This window comes from Amblyomma maculatum, chromosome 2, assembly GCF_055883805.1.
Source record: "Amblyomma maculatum isolate TAMU_Amacu chromosome 2, ASM5588380v1, whole genome shotgun sequence".
NCBI classification, from domain to species: Eukaryota; Metazoa; Arthropoda; class Arachnida; order Ixodida; family Ixodidae; genus Amblyomma; species Amblyomma maculatum.
This window is the reverse complement of record NC_139345.1, coordinates 13,000,427-13,015,206: the sequence shown is the minus strand read 5'-3', so window position 1 is coordinate 13,015,206 and position 14,780 is coordinate 13,000,427.

Sequence of the window (14,780 nt, the reverse complement as noted above, 5' to 3'; positions counted from 1 at the left end):
TCTGTTTCGCTCTTGTTCCTTGCTTTTTGAGTTTTGGAAGCTTGCCTCACTCGACCATCAGGTGGACGCACGGTGTGTACGCCATGGCCAAGAACAAGCGCTCCCTAACGAAGGCGCGTCCGAGACCGATGTTGTGGACGCTTTCATCTTCAAAAGAACAGCGAGTGCAAGGGAGTGAAGCGGTGTGAGAGGCACGGCAGCACAGGCGAAGAGGAATGGCTTCGTTTACGATCTCCCCAGCGATGAAGGAAGCATTTACAGCTTTTGCTGCGCAGAATAGGAGGAAGGAGATGAGAACGGAGGGAATGGGAAGGCTCAGAAAACACGCGGATGAGAGAATAGCGTACATAACAGGCAGCCAGCTCTTCCCCCTATTGGATTCCTCCCCCAGCACCACTCATACCTTTCTGCGGAGCGACGCCTCACTAGTGCTGTGTCTGTGTGTTTCATTTCCTAACATGCGGTGTTCGCTTGTTCGTGTTTGTTTGCTTGTTTGCTCGTTCGCTCCTTTAGCTGCATGCTTGGAGCGCCTGCACTTGCGTCCGTGCACCACGAAGAGAGTGCGTACTGTCTGCAAAACGGATGGTGGCTTCTTATAGCCAAAGAGCTGTCACCTTGGCGCTTTATATCAGTTTTTTCTTTTTCTTTATCGTTGTTGTAGTTGATCCTCTGCGCCCTTTGGCTTTTCGGCCTGCTCTTCCGAGAAGGAGGTGTCCGCCTCGATCAGCGCGAAGACGAGGCTTCTTGGGAGCAACGCAAAAAGAAAAAAAAAAATTACAAACAGGAGAAAACGAAACCAGTAAAGAAGGGAGAATTGGAGGCGCCAGACGCGAAGAGTCACATGATAAAAATGCGTCTTGTCTGCGTTCTCTTCGTGTCCAAACTTTATTGTCTTGCTAGCTTTGTATGTTTCATTTTCGTTTTTATTTTTACTCTTGTGTCACGGCGGATACGTTCGCCTTAGAACAGTCTTAGAGCAGGTGCAAAACGAATGATCGCTTATGATCTCCAATGTTTTCCCACTGGAGGCACGTGTTCTGTCGACGGGTTGCTGTCAACCCGATCGACGCTGCTCTGCGCTTTATGCTTAGAAACAGCACTTACCTAATGAAAATAGTGCCTCTCGATGTCTAAAATAAAAAACGCAGAGGTTAATATGTCGCTGGCTATTTCAATGTACGAATAGATCAAGACTGCATTGTGACCGCTCTTGTATTGATGTTGGATGTTTTAGTGCTCTTCCGAAGTATCAGTGAACTTTACAAAGAAATAATAATAATTTTTGTATTCTACAACATTTCCTGTTAATTCAGTGAGGGCTAACAATTCCGCATTCATCGACAGGCAAAGCAAATAAATAAAACAATGACTGCAAGGCTTCTTGCGCTTATATCCAAAGCTTGTTATTCTTCTGCTTTTAATTATTTCCTTCAAAACTTTCATGCACAGTAGCAACCAATGGCCTAATTGTTGCTACTGCATACTTGCGCAGGCCCTATTTGCACAAACTTTGAAAAAATGTTTCTGAACCATTTTTTTTATATATTGTAAGACTACATCATAGCAAACAACACGTCCCCGGAGCATCCCTCGGCAGTATTTATTTTTTGTTTTGTTTTTGCCACTGTCCAAAACATGCCCTATATATCAGCTTTCACGAGTCCTAACTATACTCGCCGTGAACGCAGGACAAACATTAAAAGCAAATATTTGCTACGTATCGGAAGTTAGGCCATTCATTAACCATTATTTGGTTTATAGCACCTTAAAGTATTCAACAGTTCTTTTAGAATTACTCGTTCCAGTGGTTGTCTATCGCAACGTTATAACTGCCCGGTGCGGGTGCGCTGCAAAAGCTTCGAAGGCAAATTTTTGCTACGCGTTGGAAGGTAACGCCGTTGCCATCAGCATGTGCATTACATTACCTTAGAATGGTCCGTGGCTGCCTCGAAATTAATAAGGATGTTCCAGAAATTCTAACTTGACTGACTACACTTCGTTGTTGAGCAACGCCTGTTTAGTGCTGCCTTTTCGCGGCATCACGTTCCGATCAAACTTTCACACTGTATTATTAAAAAAAGATCTGGCAGGTCTGCGCTCCGCCATAAGGGTGCGACGTTATAGCCTTGGGGTACCGTCACCAGCCTAGTGTTCTATTCGCAGGCATAGACTGTGGATTCTTAGAACGGTAGCTTTGCTAGCTATTCGCACTGAAACTTCCAAGGTCACAATTTGCGCGTTTGGTCTTGAGCCGCCAGAGCGTTCCTAGTGCGAGAGCTGTTGTTGTTTACCAAATAACGCATAGCACATATACCCACACTGCTGCGAAGAATTGGGCAGCAGTGAGTGTTTATGTATAAATGTCTAAAAAGAAAATGATTGGGCTAGGGTTGCACGCTATATTGTCCTAAATTGACTTGTATTTAGTTGTGGTATAAAAGTGATCAAGAGTACTGTCATGAAGGTGTCACAGCCACTATAGGACTATAGTTATCATGCTGTTTTGATAGAATTTTGAGCTTACTGTGAGCATGAAGAAATATACGTTCATATATCTTGGTTTCGGTGCGCATTTATATCTGAGCTTATTGTTTTATTTTACACAAGTATATACTCTCGGCCATGGATACACCAAGCCCAGCCTTGGGTGACGAGATAGATTCTCATTGCAATAAAAATGAAAACAAATTTTAATGGGACCTGAACAGCTGTCTAAAGAGTAAAGAATGTGATAATTAAAACCTTCAACATCTCTGAGAGACAAAAGTGCTCTTGGAGCTGTTAATTCAAACGAAAATGAAAGCCAGAAAGACAGCGCGTGTGTATGTGTGTGTGTGTGTGGGGGGGGGGGGGGGGGGGGGGGGGGAGTAAGCAACTAAAGCGGCAGCGAACTGTACTAAGTTTACAGGGAAAATAACATCATTATTGCATATAAGCTGAGAAAGCTGCCAGATAGTTGTCAACACAAGCAAATATGCTTTTTTTTTTTTTATGTCGATTTCATTCACGTGCTGCAGTGCATGCATGCAGTGTTTGAATATGCCAAAGGATGCTGGCCATTCCCACCTAGGTTCTCTGATATTGGGCGTGTATTTTGTGCTTACACTTATTTCCCTAAACAACATGAATTGGTAGTGCGCTTTTCTTAATGCCACTTGCGCCAAAAGGTGCGTTCATTGTCGATTTAGTGTTTTGGACTGATTATTATCACTGGATTTTCTGTACTTGCAGGTACATGGAACACTGTCATTTTGGAACATCGTCAAGCAGTATAGTTGTCTACTGTAGACAACACCTTTCGTACTTTGGCCAACCGTTGGATGAGCTTTCGTCATGGGGCATTTATTGGCTTCGATACAACAGCATTGAATGCAATTGTATGAAACGGTGGAGTTTTACTATGACTCACTGTCAGAGGACACATGAATACGTAAGTATATAGCCATTCACAACTCATCTATGTGAGTCATTTAAGAATTTAAACGATGCCCGGCTTGCCGTGAGAACTCGCCGCTTTGGAATGTTAGTGCTCTTGCGTGCGGGGCTAGCATTACTTGAATTCCTAACGGTGTCTTCGCCCTCCTGCCGATGGCTCGTTTCAGTTCGCGCCTCGTTCGCGCCAAATAGGCGATTGGATAGCTCTAGTTCAAGTCACCCGACCAAATTTTGTGTGCATCTCTTCCTGCGGAGCTTCTGTTGCATTGTACGGATATCGTATTTTGTTAGATGCGTGCAGCCTTTTACACGCTACTCATGACATTCCTGATTAGGGTCATGATTTTATTTCGTTCCTTTGGCTGTGTGCATTTGTCTGTCTGTGTTTCTTTTTTTTTTTTCTGTTTCTAGACTTATGCAGAAATCTCTGTGAAGCTTTCTGGCTGCCTTCCTACATGAGGTGTACAGTCGCGTACTATATTCTCATCTGACGCTGTCCCATTTGTCTTTGTCATTTCTCTTCATTCACTCTTCACTGCTTCCTTTTGAGTGGCAAATTTGTGTGTTTGTGTGCTTCTCATTTTCGTGTCGCACTGCAAACTGCTGGCAAGCAAGACCTCTTGGCAGAACCTGCCTGCTTTACAGAGCAGTCCTCACGTGGTGGACTGGGGGCCGGTTGTAATTGAGTACGTAAATTCATAAGAACGAACTATATATTACAATATCAGTAACGATTGCACATCGCGAACTAGTAAGCAGATGCTGTTTCCCTTGGGAGCAACGTGACCTGCCATATTGTGAAGTTCTTATCGAGGCGAAAGCGTTACTAATTTGTGTAAAAATAAATAGTGAAAATTTGCGATTATGGTAATTAAGAATAATATAAATAATGTTAATGGTAAAGAAGAGTAGAAATAAAACAAGAAGTAACAATTTAAAGCTATAAAATAACATAACGAAAGAAAAATAAAGAAATCAAAGGTAAGTAATATGACATATTAAGCATGCACTGCAAGAAAAGCAAAATATTACCAAATCCCATTCTCACAATGCAGTCTCTGCAGGGGCCTCTAATATTTACAAACTGAACAAATATGCAAGTTGGGAAAGCACCACTCTTACTCGTTCTTTACTACTGTGTCCTTAGTGCATGCAACCGCATTCTCTCGTCTTGTTTCTTCACACTTGTGGAGATTTGCATGTACAATAAAGCTTTAGGGAATTTGTCATACAAAGGGGTCCTCGCTATGGTTTCATTTAGGAGGAAATACAAGCCAATGTGTTCAGCACAGAAAGCGATACACCCCTGTAAGAGGATGCATGGCATGCTCCAAACTGCTGTTCTGGAGTCGAGAAGCGCACGAAGCTTTCGGTCACTTTGAAAGTGTTATGATTTGGTGCATGCACAAGTTGTCGCGTGGCAATCATACATGTGGACAGTCTTCTGCACGTAACAAAAAACATTAAAATTACAATTACCGCGTCTGAAATATAACTCATCGCAGTAGTCATGCAATTACACCCACAAAAAAGTGATTAATTACAGCGCAATAATACGTTGCTATTGAATTGTTATTTCTTTTTAATATTTTACTGTCATGGCAAAAACGCGCTTAAACTGCAATAAACTAGTGCAGCTTGCTTGAAATTTTTTTACACGTAGCTAATTTCCAACAGAAGTTTGTTTTTAACACCTCCTTGACTATATACGAATGCAACCGCCGGTACCGTTCCGTAATGTTTCGATCGAGGCCAGTTTGTGCATCGTATATATCTATTAAGTATCACGCTTAAGCTTAGTATGAATTGCGAAAAGGCGTTGCGGGTAAGGGCGTTGAAGAGCTGAAAAAAATTGGCTGTATGCGTTCACTTCTTCTACAGCTTATCGTGTGGAACCTTAGCAAAGCTGGCTCAATCATTCGGTCAAAAGCTGGTGAAGCTTCTGACGCCGCCTTCAGTATATACCCCTAATTGGGGCCTTAAATAACAAGATTGCCGTTATTATGGCGAAGCTACGAGATCAAACCACGCCCCCTTTTTTAGCGCATAGGAATTTAGGCCCCGCATGCAGCTATCAGTTTTCGTCTGAACAGTACTATACATTTTCAGTATTCGTATAATTTCGATACACAGAACACTACTACCAACAAGAAACGTTTCGTTTGAAGTCAAGAAAAAAAAAATACTTTTTTATCACAACGAATTTGCTAGGCACTACTTTTTGGAGGAAGTATCCATAAATCGCTAGCTCTATATATGCACACCATGAATGAAGTGCGCGTAGAGCTCAACACGCCAGACAGCATCTGCACCGTCGCGCAGTTGGCTGCCCGGCGTGTTGCACTCTACGCGGTCTCTGTTCTTGGTGTATATAAAGCTGCCGACCTATGGATCCTTTCTCCAAAGTCATGCCTAGTAATTCATTGTCGTGCGCCCAAACAATTTGACGCAATCACGTCGTCAAGGACGCTTCGCCCCTGTGGCCTTCTGGGCAAAGAGAATTCATTACAATTCAATTACACAATTACAATTGTCAATTAAAGTTTAATTAAAAATAATTGAATTACACACAACGTTACTGTATGAAAAGTAATCAATCGATTCTAAAATTACACAATAACGTAATTATTTAAAAGTAATCAGTTATACAGCTCTGCTTCAGGAGTATTCATAAATAAAACAGTGATTTTGGCTCTATATAATACGGAATTTTAAAGATTTTATGTTGTCCTTGCTGCTTGATAGCAATGCTGTCGTGTTTTGGTTGAAGCCAGAAATATTCAATAAGTGAAAGGCATTTTATCCACATTTTTGCGTTAATTGCCTTAGGCTGTATTTAATGTACAGATAACACCTCAAAAAGTAAACGAAAACATGCAAAACAGTTCTGAACACAACTAGAAGAATCTCATGGACAACACAAGACCTACCTCTAACCTATAAAGCAGTGCATTGCTTCAGGTTGAAAGCAGGTCTTGTTTTCGATATCTTTTCTAGCTGTGTTCAGAACTGCTTTGCACGTTTTCGTTCCTAGATCATAGTGAGAATGAATGATCTAGTAAAATAATAAAAAAAAAAAATGCTCAACTTAGGCATGCATCGGATGACTGCGAAATCTATGGTAAATAGATAGATTTAGCTTGCCGGAGACGTATACTGACATATAGACGTACACCGGTTTACCGATACCCCTCCCATGCAGGCGCAGTGGCCGCAATTGCACTCACCCCTGTCAATGCGCGTGCGCAGGAGGGGTGCGGAAAACCGGTCGGTATACGTCTACGTCAGTACGTCTCTGGCAAGTAAATATCTGTAATAATAAATCATTTGTTGCGCTGTACCGTATTTCTAACATAACATGCGTTTTTTTCTTTATCAGCTGTTTGCAAAACATGGAGGGGAACTTAGATTATATGCCAATGTTTGTAGTTAAATTTCTTGCCTCTGGACGGGCCCTTCGCCGGATTCCAAGTAATATTGCTTAGAATCCTGAACACACGCACACCATGTGTTTTGAGCGGTCATACGGATGAGAACTGGTATTTTCTCCATGTACCTTCAGTTTTTCACTGGGTAATCAAAAAATATTTTGGGGTCACTGAGTGTTAGGGTGCGCTGAATTTTAGTGGGCTAGGCCCTTAACGGATCTGTTCTATCATGCCATTTATGACCTTGCTGATAAAGTTCAGTTCAGTTCAGTCGTTCAGTCGTGTCCGACTCTTCGTGACCCTATTGACCATGTCACGCCACGCTTTCCGGTCTCTGATAAAGGCTTGTTTCTAATATCATTAGCATACACTCCTCGAGTCGTGAGCCGCCTTATTGCTCCGTATACAGCATTTAAAAGTCTTGTGTGTTTGTTTACACAGCTGAAGGCAGTATGCAAGATAATGCAGTTCTGCGCCCGAATTATTGCACTCTGTGAGGCTGCCCAACTTACGTGAATCATGTGGTAAAGCTGATTCTCAAGGTGACTGCATCATTTTACATGCAGTTGGTTTGCTCCTGAGAGAACTGGTTTGGAAGTTCCCCTTAATCGGTTACAGTAACTCACCTTTTACATTTTGTTTTCGCCTCACTTAGGGTGAACATAAGATATAGCCTGTCCTGAAAAAGCGTAGAAATACTGACATGTATGTACCCCCGTAGTTGTACCATAGCAGTACGGAGGTGTTAACTTAGCCAATTTGAAAATTCAGTTCAGAGTGCATCATATCTTTTTAATTACTAATCTTTCTCAGCGTTATATCTGACCGTCCCAGCTTCATCAATCGTTCATCCGGTTATTGTTCGATTTAATTTAACAAATTTCACCAATTTTTCGACTCAGCAGTAAGCTTATCAATACCCAATCGTACACCGTTTCCACCCCCCCCCCCCCCCCAACCCTAAGAAAATAATAGAGGGAGCCTTAGATATATCTCTTAAGAATAAGAGCACGGATAAAGCCTGCCCTTCCTCTCCTATATCACTTGACTCTCATCGTTTGGCCGTTCCGCAGTCATGCTGTGTCATGCCTAGTCAGTGCAGTCATACCACTCATAGCTAAGCACATTTTTTCATTTCCAGCCAGTTGCGGTCATTACAAGTCGTCGTTTGACACATTGGTCATTAAGCAGTCATGCCGAGTCATGACAAGTCGTTACCACTCAGAGCTAAGCATGTTTACTCATTTCCAGTCAGTTGCGGCCATTACATGTCGTCGTTTGATATATATTGGTAGTTCCTTAGTCATGCTGAGTCATGCCTAGTCATTATTGTCATTACCAGTCATAGCTAAACATGTTTACTTATTTCCACTCAACTGCGCCCAATACAAGTCGTCGTTTGGCATATTGGTCGTTCTGTAGTTATTCTGAGTCATGCCTAGTCATTGTATTCATTACTACTCATAGCTAAGCACGTTTACTGCATTTTTACTCATTTCCCACTCAGCTACGGGCATTACAAGTCGTCGTTTGGCATATTGGTTGTTACGTAGTCATGCTGAGTCATGCCTAGTCATTGTATTTAATACTACTCATAGCTAAGCACGTTTACTCAATTCCAGTCAGTGGCGGTCATTACAAGTCGTCGTTTGACATATTGTCGTTAAGTAGTCATGCTGAGTCATTCCAAGTCATTACCACTCAGAGCTAAGCATGTTTACTCATTTCCAGCCAGTTGCTGTCATTACAAGTCGTCGTTTGACATATTGATCGTTTCGTAGTCATTTTATGATAACTTTATTAGTCATTATGGTGGTGGTGGTGCTGGTGATGGTGGCTGTACCCTTTGCAACGAGTCGCCAGCGCCTCGCGACACGGCGGAGGCGCTCAAAAATGTAGGCAAGAGGTATGGTGTTGATGTCGCATTGACCGCCCTGCTGAAGATGAAGAGGATTTGAACAGCTGTTCAAAGGGAAAGAGAATCGAAGAAGCAAGAATGTGGGGTGAAACAGAGACCCATTTGTTGGATGCAAGACTGGTGTTGTGTACAGGCTTCCACTCTCGTGTGGAGCCTGTTATATAGGACAAACAGGACGCTGTATTAACAAGAAACTACTGGAATACCGGAACAACTTGTAAAGTGCCAAGGGCAATGCATTTCTGGCCTCACATTGTCATACCTGTGAAACAATGAAGGAGGAGAAGGGTACTCCCATGTTTAATCAGGTTAGGATTTTGTATCGCCACAAAGAAAAGTTGTTGAGAGAAATAGTTGAAGCATGTTTTATTTCAAGGGACAATAACTGTGTCAGCAAGAATTCTCTTGCTCTTTCAAGCAAAGAGAATTCTTTTTTCAGTGACTTTTTGTGTAGCAGGTGAACCCAGGGGTTGTTTCACGTGATTGCTTCGTTTTCTTCATGTTTGTTTATGGGTCAGTTGTGAGTTGTGAGTCAGCGCTTGTTCTGTGGCTTCCTTGTATCTTGATAGTTCTGGGCTAGTTGGTTCTGGGACATGATTACTGGGAGGCTTAGCGCGGAACAGACAAGGACAAGAGAGGCACACAGGACGAGCTCTATCCTGCGCTCGTCCTGCGCTCGTCCTGCGCTCGTCCTGTGTGCCTCTCTTGTCCTTGTCTGTTCCGCGCTAAGCCTCCCAGTAATCATGTCCTTGTAACTTGTCCTGTTTCTTCCTGTTCGCGCTGTTTAAATTAACAATGGATGTTTACCAACTCGCCCAACAAAGTGTTTCAGAGATTGAGAAGCTACCAGGATGCGTTAGTACTCCATCCATCGCTATATATAAAAAAAGAACACGAGTTTCTTTTATCAGTGTAGAATTTATTGTCTTGTTTTCCCGTGATGTTTTTTTTTTCTTTCTGGTCTATCAGAAGTGGTTACTTGTACTTAAACAGAGGCGCTGAGAATAAACCATTAGTTGTTAGTCAGCGCTACGTCTCGTCTCTTCCTCCCTCGTGTTTGTGCTGGTGCGCTGCTTTTCCCCCTACAGAAGTTAAAGGGTTTGTGCAAGAAGGTGAACGGAATGAGGGAGCACAAATAGGGCGCTTTTTCAGCTACTGCGAACGAGTGGTTTATAAGATTCCTATGACATGTGGGAGGGCGTATGTGGGGCAGACTGACCGCTACCACAATGAGAGGTTAAGGGAGCACAGAAAGGTCTGTGCAGCATTAATTGTCCGCTCCAGGGAACTTGGCAACCTACTGTGTGGCCGGGTTCACGGAAACAAAAGTTCTGGCTCGGGCAAAAGATACTTTGAAGCGGGATATTATTGAAGCCTTTATGATGATTTCGGGTCAGGAGGGGAAGTGCATTAATATACCGTCAGTAGCGCTCAGCAGGAAGGAATTCCTTGTACTTCATCTGGACAATAGGACACGATAGACGCATTTTGCCATTCGTTTAATTACAGTTTTTGCTTTATTTTTGCTTCAACATTTTTTTTCTAACGTTTTCTCGAAGTTTTCTTATTATTACTGTTGTGCCCGTCCTTCTCTAAGTTTGTCACATTTTCTTTTCATACCACAAACAAATAGCCAGCTGGTAGTGTGCCCATCATCGGCGTGGACGTCTTGTTGTAATTGCTTGTGTATTTTTGTATGTGATGGACAATGCAGCGCCAGAAGTAATCAGATTCATCTAAATAACTAGCCCGCACGAGTATGAGTACACTAACGACGTCGCTTGGTTGGTATAGTAGTAATTCCTTTTTTTTTTAATATTTGTTTTGAAGAGTTGCTCCCACTCGTTGAAAATGACCGCTCGACATGAACTCCTTTTAGTATTGGGCTCAAATGGAGCTAGCTGATATCTGTTAGGAGGACTAAAAGTTGCTGCGATGTCGTTAGTCCTCAAACAAATGTCTTACTCCTGTAACTTTTTTTTTTTTTTTTTTTTTTTTTTTTTTTTTTTTACTGGCTGAGTAATGCGAATTCTCTTGCGCTTTGTTACCCCCTCCTCATTGTACACTGCACCTATACGCTCGTCGTCTTGAGCGCATATAGACACAGAACACCAAAGAAACTATGAGCTAAATTTTCTCATTCTGATCACGGCACAGCAAGTAACCTATAGCTCATGCCCATCGCTTGACGAAGGGGACGAACCGAACAGGTCGGGCCGTCTGAAATTAAAAAAAAAAAAAAAATGAGAAGCACTCATCCTTCGCGAGTGCCGAGCCTCTTGTAATCGCCTGTATCGGTAAGGAGATTTTCGCGTTGCGTCGCTGGCACGCATGGACAGCTCTATCAAACACCGTGCAAGCATGCATGCCGATTTCTGAGGCTGCGAGCGCAATGCAGAATAAGAGCATGAAAAACAAGGCTGCTGGGCTCTTGTGGATCGTGCATACGCACGCGACGTGTGCCCACACATACACACAACAAACACTGCACGCTCGTGTATACGCACGTATGCGTAATGCCGCAACAGACGACTTCTCATACGGATCGACTGTTCGCGCGGTACGAAGAGTTATCCGTACGTGCCCCCTCTCGCCTTGTTTTTCGCGTCCGCGGCTTCGAGCGGAGAAGAGATGCGCGCCCGCCACCACAGCGTCTGCATGCCAGGTCACGAATGTGTCGCAGTACGCAAAAGACGCACTACAGTCATCTTGACAAGCCTGGACGGAATGCACACGATATAGCACTGCATGGGGAAGTCTTCGAGAGACGCCTGCATTATGCTCCTGTAGACTGCGTGTCGTTAGCAGCCGGCTCGGAGTACACATGTATTAAGGGTATATATGCATATATAAGGATGACATGCCGGCTGCAGGGATTCGCGCAGGTCGTCCATTGCGTGCGCTGCTGTTCGCTTTGGTGCGTACGTATATTCACGCGCAGAATTGAATCCGATTAATTTCTCGTGTGGAACTCGATCTGTCCGTGAAGCGATCACGCACGTCCTATAGAGCGAATAAATAGGTTTGAATCACGCCAGCAGTGGGATGCGACGACGCGATGTCCGTGCGTGCGCCTCTTGCAACACAGCTCGAACTGCCAAGGCCGATATGGGGAAATCGCTTTTCAAATGCAAATTAGTTGCATGTGAAGTGACTATTAATGTGAGAAAGCGGAGTGACACCAGACTGCATGAATAACCCGCGAGTTAAAATTAGGCACCATAGTTAGCGCACGTATTATGCTCTTTCTGACGCATATCATGCCATGTCATTCTTTCCTGACTTCCCGTCTCAGAGGTTAAATTGTGGGTTGGACCCCGGGGCTGCTGCAGAATTTCGATGGAGGGCACGTCAATTCAAGCTTTTTTTATCGGAATTGATCTGCGTGTGTTATACGGAGCCTAGATTTTTCTTTGGCGCAAAAAAAAAAAAATTATCTTAACTGCAATCGTTCATTTAATTAGCTTCCCAGCTTCCGTGTGTTGGACAGCTTTAAACACGTAAAATTATACACAATTTCGCACGAATTTCACATTTCCTGACTCCCCTCAAATACGTTTCGACTGAGGCCTCTGTAGTTTGTGCGGGGCATGACTATGTCACACACACACACACACACACACACACACACACACACACACACACACACACACACACACACACACACACACACACACACACACACACACACACACACACACACCCGCCGGGGTGGCGCAGTGGTTACGGCGCTCGACTACTGTTCCCAAAGACGCGGGATCGAATCCCGGCCTCGGCGGCCGCTTTTCGATGGAGGCGAAAAGCAAGGCGCCCGTGTGCTGTGCGATGTCAGTGCACGTTAAAGAACCCCAGGTGGTCGAAATTTCCGGTGTCCTCCACTACGGCGTCTCTCATAGCCTGAGTCGCTTTGAGACGTTAAACCCCACAAACCAAACCAAACCAAACCAAACACACACACACACACACACACACACACACACACACACACACACACACACACACACACACACACACACACACACACACACACACACACACACACACACACACACACACACACACACACACACACACACATATATATATATATATATATATATATATATATATATATATTGTGAGCCTTCCGTGGATGTTCTTTAATTTGTACATGCCATGATCTTCCTCTTTCATTTGTACATACCATCATCATCGTCCCGCGGCGCCGGCTCCGGCACGCGCCTGGGTTTTGTCATCGGATTAAAACGCTAGACAAGGCATCGCTGGCCTTGCCGTCACGACCTTGCAGTCTCAACATAGCCTTCTTTCACAATATATATATATATATATATATATATATATATATATATCGAGACGAACCCCGCCGTGCTCGACTACTGTGCTGCAGGGATGCGCGATCGAATACCTCCCGCGGCGACCGCTTTTCGATAGAGGCAGTAAGGGTCTATTCGCACTTGCGACTAGATGAGGTCGCGCGACTACCTGTTGCGCGAACAGAGGAGAGGAGCTCGCCACTACCGATGTTCACACTTGCGACTGTCGCCTTCTCGAAAAACGAGGTGGGAGTAGGAGAGCGAACGTCGGTAGCAGCCGCTTGCCAGACACTTCAGCTTTTTCAGGCGAGAACGCCGACGATGAATAGACGGTGTCAATCACCGTGGTGTCAATATAAAATGTTGCGCCTGCGTGAAAAACCCATTCCTCAAAAGTTCATAGTACTTACAGGATAGTCTGAATATATTTCCAATCTCCTTCCAGGCCATGTCCTTCTCCCGGAGGGTGCCGTTTGTTGAAAAGGTAGGGGTATTCTTTAATTACATTGACAAGGTGGGGATATTCTTTAATTGCATTGAGAAGGTGCTCGATCGAGTACTCCGGGACCTCGCTGATTGGTGAAATGGTTTGCGACTATAGTAGTCGCGCGACTGGAAATTCGAGCAGTGTCCGATGGGCCCGCGACTGTCGCTTTTCGACCAAAACGGTCGCGCGACCGCTACTAGTCGCAAGTATGAACGGGCCTTAAGAAAGGCGCCCGTGTGCTGTGTGCGTTGTAATCAAAAATTCCGGAGCCCTCCACTACGGCATCTTCTATAGCCTGAGTTTCTTTGGGACGTTAAACCCATAATTCACCCAAATCTGTATATGGAGATGAGTATTTAGATCAACTGTTACATCGACGATTAAATATCACCTTGAAAGTGAATAATCACTTATGTGCATGCATACCATGGCTGTATTGGTGTCACATTTTTCTCTTCTTTCTTCCCGTGCGTTCAATCCAAAGTCGCCATGGGCAAGTGCATCTCGCCTCAGTGCGTGCGGAGGCAGACAAAAGCTTGCGTGCCCAGGAAAAAAAGACAGTACAACTTCGTTTTCGGTTTTGAAATTCGTCATTCTTTTTTTTTTTTTAATGCTACCATCACTTTCACCTCCTCCTTACGTTCGTCCAAGTTCACTGCAAAAATAAACGACGAGTGCACTGCATGCTCTATCACTTAATCCGATTCTCGGCGGGATGTTGACTGGAAGATGGAAGCCGGGAGAAAGGATATGGGGAACGGTATACAGGGCTCTTTGAAGGAGGAGGATGATCGACGTCGTAATAAAATAGAGAGCTCGAAATGTACACAAACGCGCTTACACTTTTACACAGACACTTCACGGTAAAAAAAAAAAAAAAAAAAAAAAAAAACAAAGAAAAAAAAACCGCACGCGCGCACAGAGACGCACACACGAAAACGTACGAACTCGCAATCTGTCCACAGTATCTGGTTTGTCCGTTTTCGGTCGCCGAACTTCTTCCCAGTGTTGTCTGCAGGGTCACACACGAACACACGTGCGAAGAATGCTTTCTACTGCGCACGGCCGAGCGGCTCATCACGTGGCCGGCGCAGCCTTCCAGCGTGTCCTATGAGGCATGATGGTTGTTGGTGCCGAGCGAGAGTCCATCGTTTTCTGTTTTTCCTTTCTGGTCCCAAGGTGCGGTCGAGGCGGCTGAG